Here is a 12,797-nt window from a genome sequence, read left to right on the forward strand (position 1 = left end):
AAGTCAATATAAAGTCACCAAAAGCACTGGCTAGAATAGAGAGGCAAATTCTGGGCCAGTCAGCCAAGTCTCCTTGGGTGACTTAAGGCCAATGAGAAAATGAGATTAAAAGACATTGTATGCATGTATGAAATTCAGAATTAATAGAAATATTGTGTTTAACAATAAGGGGCAGCTAGAGATGGTTCAGTGGTTCTAAGAACACTTGCTAATTTTTTTTTCTGAGGACTAGAGTTTGGTCCCCTGCACTGAGAGGCTCACAAGGGCTAGTAAGTCCAGCTCCAAAGGATTGATTGCCCTTGGATAGCCTCCAGAGCTAGCCTCCAGGGCACGTGCTCACAGATGCACAGAGACACAGGAAATCTTTTTTTAAAAATAAAAAACACAGATGGTATAGAGCAAAAAGTGGAGGGAAAGAACACTGTGACCCTGACTAAGTTCCTGACCAAGGGAAAAGAACCTTGACCCTAACGACCCCAAGCTCAAAACCAGGGCTAAGAAACAGAATTCCACCAGTCCCTAAACTTGCCCTAAGATCAAGCCACAAAACTCCCACCAACCCCAGGCCAGGCCACCCTGAAAAGCTCTGTCTACATCTCCTGCCCCGCGCCACCAAGAAACCCTGTACAAAACCTGACATCTGCTGAGTTCCCGCTGCTTTTCACCCTAGCAGAAGAAGCCACCCTCCTGGGGTTTTCCCTTCCAATAAATTTCCTGTGTGAGGTTTGTCCTGTGCTGGGACTTTGTGGTATTCCTTGGCTCAGGATTGCTAGGAAATCTCAGGGCAGAGCTCTAACACTTTCATTGGGGAAACCTCCCCATGCTGGAACAGAACTGATGTTACATTTGCATTGGAGGAACCAATCACCCACCCACCCCCACCCTCACCCCTCAACTCCCCCACCCCCACCCACCCACCCCTGCGCCCCACCCCTACCAGAGCTCTAACACTTCTGAAGGGGAAGCCTTTTCCTTCAGAGCTACAACACTTACAGAGGCTGTTATCTGAGTAATGAGTCACGAGACTGATCTGGTCGCCTCGCATGTACTCACGTTCAAGTGTACGCTCACCAACAGGCCTACGCACGTGCACACTAATAAAATAAGTTACTCTCTGAAACGCAAGACTGAGGTGAGGCAGGGAATGTCAGCCAAGAAGAGCTGGCCCCATGTCTTCAACCAACACCATATGTAAAACGCTCAGGGGAGAAGTTGGGAAGGTCTACACGGAATGCATACAGACCTTTTTCTCGTTATTCCCTGAACTATGCATTTTAAAAGGTATTTACGTAGCATTGGCTGTTATAACCTAGACATGATCTAAAGTATATAGAAGGAATGAGTAGGTTTTAAGCAAAACCTATGTCTTATTTCAGGTGTCTGTTGCTGTGATGAAACACCATGACCAAAGCACCTCGATGATGATACTTTGGCTTACAGTTTGTTGGGTTTACAGTTTCCACATCACTGTTCATCACTGAAGGAAGTCAGAACAGGAACTCAAACAGAGAAGAAACCTGGCGTTAGGAGCTGATGCAGAGGCCATGGAGGGGTGCTGCTTACTGGCTTGCTTGCTCTCCATGGCTTGCTCAGCCTGCCTTCTTATAGAATCCAGAACCACCAGCCTAGGGGTGGCACCATCCATAATAGCCTAGGCCCTTCCACATCAATCACTAATTAAGAAAATGCCTTACAGGCCTGCCTATAGCCAGTTCTTTTTTTTTTTTTTTTTTTTTTTTTTGGTTCATTTTTTCGGAGCTGGGGACCGAACCCAGGGCCTTGCGCTTCCTAGGTAAGCGCTCTACCACTGAGCTAAATCCCCAGCCCCCTATAGCCAGTTCTTATGAAGGTGTTTTCTCAGTTCCCCTCCTCCTTAATGACTCTAACATGTCAAGTTGACCTAAAACAAGTGAACCCAAATGATTTCATTCTGTACTAGGGACTTGAGCATCAGGGATCCCAGTGTTCTTGAGATGCCAGTCATAGACACCCAGGAACAGCTGCACTTACTGTACACTGTGGCTCAAAGCCTCCTTGCCCAGTCACACAGCCTAGCAGTGGGTCACTTCTGTTCTATTCCACCTGATTGTGAATTCACTTCCCAGAGATTGTGTAGATAGCAACGGTGTAAATCTTGGAGTGGAAATTTGCATGACTTTGTCCCTCACTGAACCTCAATCTTCCATGGTAGAAATAGCTAGAATGCTCTTGCCCTCAAAGACAAGTACTAGTGCTGCCACAGCCTGCATGAGAGGTGGTGTAAGATTGTTCTCCTGTATGTCTTTCTTTATGCTGGGTTTCTCTAGTAGTTTTTCTGTCATTCCTTCTAATGACTTTATCTAAGTTGAGATTGGTCTCTCACTCACTCTTGCTTGCGCTCTCAATCTCTCTCTCTCTCTCTCTCTCTCTCTCTCTCTCTCTCTCTCTCTCTCTGTGTGTGTGTGTGTGTGCGCGCGCGCACCCTCGCGTGCTTGATTCAGTGTCTATTTTCCAGTGTCTCACTCTTTGAAAACAGGACTTGAATTCTCTGTAACTCATGCTGGCCTCAAATTCACGATCCTTTTGCCTCAGCCTCCTAAGTGCTAGGATTGGAGACATGGGTCACCATGCGTGGCTCTGGCCCCCTCTTGCAGGAAGCTCTGCCCACACCGCTCAGTCTCTCAATAAGTTCTGCCCTACTGCAGGGCTTCCAAATAGATTGCTTTTCTGGTTGCCCCCCCCCCATTTTCCTTTTCCATTTTCCAAGTCTCTGCTTGTATGTCTATGTAATCACCTCGATAAAGGAAGCAGTAAAAGCACAGTTGGCTAGATCAGTAGTGATACAGTTTCATCCAGGCATGACAGAACATGCCTGCAACCCCAGCACCTGGAGAGCTGAGGGGATCACAGCTCTACTGTCTCTAAAAAAAAAAAAAAAAAAAAAAAAAAATCAGTGGTGCTTCAGGAACAGAAGGTTGCTATAAGCACACCTGTACAGACACATGGACTGTATACACAGAAACACACGCACGCACACATACATGCAGAAAGATAGAGAGTAATTTTAGTATAGCCACTCCAACAAAAAAAAAAAAAAAGGAAAGAGAAGAAGGAAGGAAAGAAGGAAGGAAGGAAGGAAGGAAGGAAGGAAGGAAGGAAGGAAGGAAGGAAGAAAAACCACTCACACAAGCTCAGCAATCAGCCCTGATTAAAATCACTAGGTGAGTGTTGCTGGGAGGCGGCACCTTTAATCCCAGCACTCAGGAGGCAGGGGCAGATAGATTTCCGAGTTTGAGGCCAGCCTGATCTAGAGTGAGTTCCAGGACAGCCAGGTCTGCACAGAGAAACCCTGTCTGAAGGAGGACAGAGGGAATCAGTGGATGTATTGGTTTGGATGAGATATCCCCCCTAGTCTTGAGTAATTAAGCACTCAGTCACCACTGGGTGGCACTGTTTGGGAGGTTTTGGAGGTGTGGCCTTGCTGGAGAAAGTGTGTCACTGTGGGCTTTCAGAATTCAAGGACTTGCACCATTTCAAGTTCACTCTGTTAAGTTACGCTTGTGGGTTACAGTGTCAGCCCTCAACTTCCTGCTCCTGCGACCATGCCTCTGCTCTGCCATCACAGGCTCTAACCCTCTGGAACTATAAGCGGAAGCGTACTATGAGCTGCCTTGGACTTCATAAATCCTCTGGTGTTTCATTGCAGCAATAGGAAAGTGACTAATACAAGTCACCGAGAGAGAGAGATGGGTGTCAGGTTTGCTGGAAAGAGAGGTCAGCAAGGGTGGGAGGAGAAGGAGGAGGTAAGGAAGGGGGACATGATCATAGCACATAAGATGAATGAAACTGAAAAAGAATAAAAATATTCTGTTAAAGAAGAAGGGAATAAAATATGTTTTTAGGGCTGGAGAGGTGGCTCAGCGGTTAAGAGCACCAACTGCTCTTCCAGAGGTCCTGAGTTCAATTCCCAGCAACCACATGGTGGCTCACGACCATCTGTAATGGGATCTGATGCCCTGTTCTGGTGTGTCTGAAGACAGTCGAAGTGTATATAATAAATACATCTTTAAAAAAAGATTTTTTAAAAAAAAAATCAACCTGTCTTAGTAGATTTTCTACTATTTCCATAAAACACCTTAACCAAAGCAATTTAGAGAGGAAAGGGTTTATTCAGTTTATGCATAGCAGAGTCCATCATCAAAAGACATCAGGATGGGAACTCAAGCAGGGCAGGAACCTAAGGCAGGAGCTGATGCAGAGGTCAAGGAGGGCTGCTGCTTACTGGCTTGCTCCCCACGGGTTGGTTCCCCATGGCTTGCCCAGCATGCTTATAGAACCCAGGACTACCAGCCTAGGGATGGTTCCACCCATAATGGGCTGGGTCCTCCCCCACCAATCACCAATTAAGAAAATGCCTGACAGCTTGATCGTATGGACGTATTTTCCTCTAATCGAGGTTCCCTCCTTTCAGATAACTCTAGCTTGTGTCAAGCTGACATAAAACTATCCAGCACACAACCCTGCCCCTCATGGCCTTTATAAAGAACTCTCATCTTTGGTGCTGGAGAAAATGCTTAGCTATTAGAAGTACTTATTGCGGGGTTGGGGATTTAGCTCAGTGGTAGAGCGCTTGCCTAGGAAGCGCAAGGCCCTGGGTTCGGTCCCCAGCTCCGAAAAAAGAACCAAAAAAAAAAAAAAAAAAAGAAGTACTTATTGCTCTTGCCCAGGGAAAAGAGGCAATCCTTCACAACTAAAAATGGCCAAAACCAGGGTTGGAGCAGCAGGATGTCCTATCAGGGGACATTGTCTTACGGCCGCTGGCAGCTGGCAACAGCCAGGTCCTAGGCAAAGACCAGCAGAAACGACATCTAGGAGGACTCCACACCTCCTGGGACTGAGCTCAGGCTTGCGACTAGGAGCCAAGAAAACCCTGCCCCTTGCTCCAGAAAGCTCACACACTGACCCCAAGCTGGGGCACCATGCCATTAGGGCTGCCACAGCAGAGATACAAGCTAAGTTCTAAAAACCAGAGCTCTGCCAAGCAGCTGGGCCTGGTACGGCAGCCAGCTCTGAGGGAGCATGGGTGATGGGCACTGTCCTAGATTGCTTTCTACTGCTGTGATAAAGACCATCACCAAAACAACTTGTGGATGAAAGGCTTTATTTGGCTTACATGTCCGAGGTCACAGTCCAATAAGAGACTCCTGTGCAGGAACTGAAGCAGAAACCCCGGAGCAACCCTTCTTTTTTTTTTTTTTTTTTTTTTGGTTCTTTTTTTTGGAGGTGGGGACCGAACCCAGGGCCTTGCGCTTCCTAGGTAAGCGCTCTACCGGAGCAACCCTTCTTACTGCCTTGCTCCTCAGGTTCACGTTTAGCTGCCTTTCTTTTAGCTCCAGGGGTGGCTTGCCCATGACGGCTGGGTTCTCCCACATCAATCACTAATCAAGAAAATGCCCCCAGAGACTTGATCTAGTAGAGACATTATCTCAGCTAATGTTCTGACCGAAGAAAACAAAACCTAATAACACAGTGCCTTTCAGTGGCTGTGAAAGCCTACAGATTAGACCCTTAGAATTGGATCTCCGAATTCTCCCATCAAAAGCAATCAGGAGGGGTTGGGGATTTAGCTCAGTGGTAGAGCGCTTGCCTAGCAAGCACAAGGCCCTGGGTTCGGTCCCCAGCTCCAAAAAAAAGAATAGAAAAAAAAAAAAAAAAAGCAATCAGGAGGTCCTGCATGACTGGTGATTTCCACTGTAGCAACACACACTCCAGGTTCAGGGAAGGTTGTAGTGAAGTCACTGGAGCTGTGAAAGATAGATCTTGCCCCTGGACCTTTCTCCTCTCCCCTAACTCCTTTCTCCCCCTCCCTCCCTGTCTCCTTTCTACCACCTTGCTCTGCCATCTACTCTCTGCCTCAACTTCCTGCTCCACCCTAGGCCCAGAAGCAACAGAACTGAATGATCGTGAACTTTGATCTTTGGGACAATGAGCCAAAATCCAGCCCTCTCCCTTTAAGTCCGTTGGCTCAGTGTCTTACCATGCAACAAACAGTGACGAAGAGAGCTCAGTGGTAGAGTGTCTTGGTTACTACTATTCTGTTGCCGTTTAGGGACACCACGACCAAGGCAACTTATAAAAAGAAGCATTTGATCTGGAGGGATGCTTACAGTTTCAGGGGATTAGAATTTATGATGGTCACAGCAGGGAGCACTCAGCAGGCAGACAGGCAGACAGGGCTATGGTGTTGGAGCAATAGCAGCCAAGAACACACATCTGATCCACATACATTGCAGGCAGAGAGAGAGAGAGAGACTAGGCCTGGTGAGGGCTTTTGAAATCTCAAAGCCCACCCCTCAGTAATGTACCTCCTCCAACAAGGCCACACCTCCTAATCCTTCCTAAACAGTTTCCACCAACTGGGACCCAAGTAGTCAAACACATGAGCCACAACAGAGGCCATTCTCATTCAAACTTTGTGTAGCATGTAGTAGGCCTTGGGTTTGGTCTTCCAACATCACAAAAAGAAGGGTAAGGGAAGGGGTAGATGGGGAGGTGGGTCTGTGGGCAGGAGTGCTTGCCACAAAAGAGTTTGAACTTAAATCCTCAATATGGCCATATCCCCAGTGTTAAGGGACAAAGAAAGGCAGATTCTGGGAACTCAGTGGTGACCTTCAGGGTCAATGAGAAACCCTGTTTCAAAAAACAAGGTGAGGGGCAGGAGAGATGGCTCAGTGGTTAAGAGCGCTCACTGCTCTTCTGAAGGTCCTAAGTTCAATTCCCAGAACCCACATTGTTATGATCTAAGCAATGGACACCATAAAGTCACACCATGAGACAGATGCCACATGGTAGGTTTATTGTGAGGTATACAGAGGCACCTCTGGGAGTGGGAAAAGAGCGGACCTTGTATAAGGGGACAGAGTACGTGTACATGGGGAGGGCATGTGACTCCTGTCAATAGTGGGAATGTGTCAAACCTTGACAGCTAGTGATAACTTATCGTCTGTTGCTGGGTCTTTGGGGCAAGGGATAAAGATACCCAATTGCTAACACACATGGCAGCTCACAACTGTCTGATGCTGTCTTCTGGTATGCAGATGTACATGCAGATAAAGTACCCAGCTACGTATAATACATAAATAAATATATCTTTAAAAACATACCTGACTTATTTATTGCTCTGACCTTTGCATGCAAGCACACACACACACACACACACACACACACACACATACACACATGCCATGCACACACACACAGACACACACACACAGACACACACACACACACACACACACACACACACACACACACACACACATACACACCACACTTTTGAAAAGGAAGAGAAAGGAAGGAGAATTCATCATCCTGCTTCACGCCCATGCACTGGGAGATTGCCCTTCAGTACCCGAGACTTACATATCCCCACTCATGGGATTTCATCTTCTTTCAAAGTGGTAAATAGAGAGGGTGGCCTTACTCATTCCTTTACACTTCAAGGCAAATTAAGTCCAAAAGTCCTCCTCCGGAACATGTGAATTCAAAAGAGCATCCTAATTATGAAGTGAAAACCTTGTCCCAGTCCCAGTAATTCCACACAGCCCTTCAAACTAGGAAGCTCGAGGTTTCGTTTTACATTTGCTGCACTTCTAGATGGTTTATATGATTGACTGGTGGCAGCATCTCCCTAGGTTAAAGGCCAAGTTGTATTCGGCTTACTCAGCCATTTATTTGCTTGAACAAGTGAATTAAATCAAAGGACTTAAGTGTTAGCGATGGAACTCAAAGTGAAAGCCAAGCATTCACGAGACTTTGTTGGATCTCCAGCAACGAAAGAAAAAGTTAGCAAAAAAACCCAATGTTTTTATTTATGGAAAAAGAGCCTCCCATTCCCCTTACTAGACCTGGTTCTGTTTGCACCCAGCATCCACCCAGCATCTTTTTAGGGGGTCTCTGCTCTTATAATCTCAGTCCATGTGTTCTAGATGGCAATGAAGCCATTGACTCAAGCTGGACCAATCACAAAGCTACCCTTGGACTGAAGGATCCTACAGGTTAGCTGAGCCCAAGTCACTAGGCAAACAAAGTGAGCCCAGAGAAGTAAGTTGGGTTGGGGGAAGGGGGGAAGGGAGGGCCAGAGATCCGGGAAATGATTGGTTGTTGGCAAGAGCAGAGCCAGCTTCATGGAGAATTTGTAGCTGGAATGGGTAGGATTTCATTCTCTGGAGACTGGGCGAAGGCATTTTCAACCCAAGGAACGAGACCGTGCACAGAGGGACAGGAACATGTGGACCACATTTGGAAGCTGGCACGGGCCCAGGATGACCGGAGCAAAGGGATTATGTGGGGGTATTAGATAAGATAAGGCTATGGGATGCCATGTGAAGGGGCTAAGGGAGCTCAGGCAACATTCTGAACCTGCCCTGCATGGGAGCCGTAGGTAACCTGAGCGGGCCTGGGCAGCTTGAACCGATCTGTCATGAGTGGATTAAAGGAAAGAGTCTGGGCTTGGACACAAATGGCACAGGGCTGGCCAAGGAAATGCAAAAGGCAGAGGCAATGGGACAGACATTGGGCAGGACAGCGAGCCAGGGAAATGGAGGAAACTGCCATCCGGCCTTGGGGAATAAATAAGAACGAGGCAGCAGGGCTCGCCCAGAAGGAAAGAGAGGGAGGGCTGGGGGAGGGGATGGGAGGAAGGGGAGAGGTAGGGGGAGGGGAGGGGGAGAGAGGAGCGAGGGAGCTTTAGAGCTTTTGGGCACCTTCCAAGCCCAGCTTACAGCATTTGGGTTCTGGGTAGCAGTTTGAGAAGGCCCGGCTTCGGTGCTAGTTCAAACTGAGTTTAGGCTGAGTATGATGGCACACTCCGGTAATCCCTGCACTCGGGAAGTGGAAGGCAGACAGATCAGGCGTCCAAGGTCCTCTTCGAGCACACAGTTCAAGGCCCACCTGAATGATGTGAGACTGTTAAAAATAAAATAAAATAAAATAAACATTTTAGTAAACTATATACACTGGTTCATACCCAGAGTCCCTGCTACTCAGAAATCTAAGGCAGGAAGATCGTTTGAGCATAGGAGTTCAAGACTAGCCTGGGAAACACAGCAAAATCCACCTCTTAAAAAAACAAAGAGGGGTGGAGAGATGGTTCAGTGGTTAAGAGCACTGACTGCTCTTCCAGAGGTCCTGAGTTCAATCCCAGCAACCACATGGTGGCTTACAACCACCTGTAATGAGATCTGTGCCCTCTTCTGGTGTGCATGAAGATAGCAACAGTGTACTTATATATAATAAATAAATCTTTAAAGAAAAAAAAAAAGAGAAAGAAAGAACAAACAGCAGTGGTGGTGCACGGCTTTAATCCCAGTACTCAGGAGGCAGAGGCAGGCAGATCTCTGAGTTTGAGGCCAGCCTGAAACACAGAGCAAGTTCCAGCATGACTAAGGCTACATAGAGAAAGAAAATAAATAAACATGAATAGGACCAGAGAGATGGCTCGTGACTAAGAGCTCTTACTGCTCTTCCAATGGACCTAGATTCAATTCCTAGCACCCACATGCTGGCTCACGACCTTCTGTAACTCCAGTTCCAAGATCCTATCTTCTGGCCTCCATGGCCACCAAACACATACTTCTTGGAGCACAAACATACAAACAGGCAAAAAACTCATATACACTAAATAAATAAAAATGTAAAAGATAGGATTTAGCTCAGTGGTAGAGCGCTCGCCTAGCAAGCGCAAGGCCCTGGGTTCGGTCCCCAGCTCTGAAAAAAAAAAAATGTAAAAGATAAATACATAAAATAAAGTACAGTGTGAGTCTGGACCCTGGCTCCAGCACTAGGAGTTTGTGTGGGGAATGGAAAGATGGCTCGGTAGTTTTAAGAACACATACGGTTCTTGCAGAAGACTTGCGGTTTGGTTCCCAGTCGTGATATGGTGGTTTATAAACATCCATAACTCCATTGTCAGGGGATTTGCTTCCCAGAACCACACTGGGCAGTCAGTTCACAATTCGATTGTAACACCAGCTCCAGAGGATCCAATGGACCCTTAAACATCTGCACTTATTCATAAACCCACACACACACATAATTCACAACTTTATAAAGCTGATCTTGGGCTGGAGAGATGGCTCAGTGGTTAGGAACGCTGACTGCTCTTCCAGAGGTTCTGAGTTCAAATCTCAGCAACTACATGGTGGCTCACAACCATCTGTAATGGGATCTGATGCCCTCTTCTGGTGTGTCTGAAGACAGCAACAGTGTACTTATATACATAAAATAAATAAGTCTTTTTTAAAAAAATAAGAAATAAAAATAAAATAAAACAGGGTGTCAGGGAAAGAGTAAATACCGAATGTGGATGAATGGGCGAAACGTTCCCTTTTGGGGAAATGCAAATGTCCTAAAATTAGGTTCTGGTAATGGGTGTGCAACTGTAAACATCCAACAGCCTCTGAAGTGCAGACTTTAAGTGGGGGAATTTCTGGCATGCAAATTATATCTTAGGAAATGTGCTAAAGGGCTGGAGAGATGGCTCAGTGGGTGATAGCACTTGACTGCTCTTCCAGAGGTCCTGAGTTCAATTCCCAGCAACCTCATGGTGGCTCACAAGCATTTATAACTGGACCTGACTGCCTCTTCTGGTGTGCGGTGAGGAGGGAGGGCTCATATACATAAAATACGTGAATAAATACCATTTAAAAAAACAAACAAAAATAAATGTGCTAAAATGATCAGTGTTTGGTAGTGACAATTATTGTCTGTTTCCTACTCTGGCACTCTGCGATTTCAAACCACCTTGGGGAGTCCCTGAATAATGGTATGTATTATCTTTTAGAAGGTCCTGTTTGGCTGGAAGCAAGATAGGTCGCTTCTTTCTTGCTTAAAAGAAACTGGTAAGTCGGTGTTTACATTATCTGTGGCTTTGAGACTTTGTTACACTATCACCTTTCATCTGCGAGCCACACAGTTCAACAGAACTGCCAGAGCTTACCATATCCACATTCCCGTCAACAAAATGAAAGAAGAAAGCCGGGTGTGGTGGAGGGCCCTGTAATTCCCTTACTCAGAGGAGTAAGACAGGAGGAGGCAACGTTCAACACCAGCCTGAGCCATTTACTGAGACACTGTCTGAAAGGTAAAAATAAAAGCAAACAATCAGAAAGGTAAAAGAAAAAGAGAAAGGTTTGCCTTTTCCTCAGAGGGGGAGTCCCTAAGGGACAACAAGATACTTTTACTTATATCTTATTGTTCAGAGTTTAACCACGTGGCTGTACCTGATTGAAAAAGAAATCGATACAAAGAGTCTTTCTCCTTTTAAGAATTTTTTTTTTTCTTTTTTTCCCGGAGCTGAGGACTGAACCCAGGGCCTTGGGCTTGCTAGGCTCTACCACTGAGCTAAATCCCCAACCCCAAGAATTTTTGTTTTAAAAGTTTTATTTTATGTATATGAGTATGTTTGTTAGCATTTCGTCTAGGCTTCACCCCACAGTTACCTGGCAACAGCCAGGTGTGCCTGACTCACTGCCAAGGGGGCTGCTCGCCCCTTCCTCTCTCTCTTGCCTTCTTGCTCTCAGTCTGTCCTCTTGCTCCTTTTCCCCTCTCTCCCCATTCCCTCCCCCCCCTCTCTCTACATGCTCACGGCCAACTGGGACCTCTACTCCTCTTCTCTCTCTCTCTCTCTCTCTCTCTCTCTCTCTCTCTCTCTCTCTCTCTCTCTCTCCCTCCCTCCCTCCCTCCCTTTCTCTGTCTCTATTACCCTCTCAACTCCTCTCCCCATGCTCTGAATAAACTCTATTCTATACCATACCATCATGTGGCTGGTCCCTCATGGGGAAGGGATGTCTCAGCATGGGCCCTTCCCCCACACCTGACTGCACATCTGCCAAACATATTCCTTCTCTTTTATTTTTATAAAACACAACACTGTGTGTATGTGCAGCACTTGTGCGTGTGGTGCCCACACAGGCCAGAAATGGGTATTGGACCCCCTAGAACTGATGTCACAAACAGTTGTGAGCTACCATGTGGACACTAAGAAACCGGGTCCCCTGAAGAAGCAGCCAGTGCTCTTAACCACATAGCCCTCTCTCCAGCCCTGAAATATGCAGTCTTGTAGCTCAGAAGGGACCACAATTCAGAGCTCACTAAAGGCAGAGATGGCTATTGAAGATTAACAGCAGCCCCTACTAGAGCCGCTACCTGTCTGACATGGATAAATAAACACAAAAATAAATGAGTGAGTGAACAAAGTTCATAAAAATATCTTTGAGGGGGAGGGGAGGATAAAAAATTTAAAAAATATATATCTTTGAAAGAGACAAGCTACAAATACATCAGTTGGCCTTTTGAGTCCTGTTGCTCTCTATTTTAAATATTACCTATTTACGGTAATGAAACTGGAATTTCAAAGCAGATACCAGACGATGCTGAATGTGTTTTCAGCCAGCCCAGGCCTCCAGACCAAGCACTGACCCTCTGCACACCGGGCAGCTTCACCAGTGCCAGCCAATCATGCTGCACCTCACAGCTCTGGCCTCATGGCTGCTCCTCATGGCGATCCCGTGCACTTCGTCCTGCCTGTTATCCTTGTCATCCTGGAGACAGGATCCTCAGTGACCATTCTTGCCTGGGATCCGCATGCCAACAGAGATTTGCCGCTCCTTTGTCTTCCCATCTCTTTGTCCTGATCCCTGTTTTGAGGAGGGAGACCTGAGAGGTCTGGTGTGATCCAATATCCACTACCCAGACTGTCGAATCCCGAGTGACTGATCCAAGTTGTAGATTTGAAAAATAATCCAGTGTCTTGGAGT

This window comes from Rattus norvegicus, chromosome 1 (assembly GCF_021556685.1).
Source record: "Rattus norvegicus strain SHRSP/BbbUtx chromosome 1, alternate assembly SHRSP_T2T, whole genome shotgun sequence".
Lineage (NCBI taxonomy): Eukaryota > Metazoa > Chordata > Mammalia > Rodentia > Muridae > Rattus > Rattus norvegicus.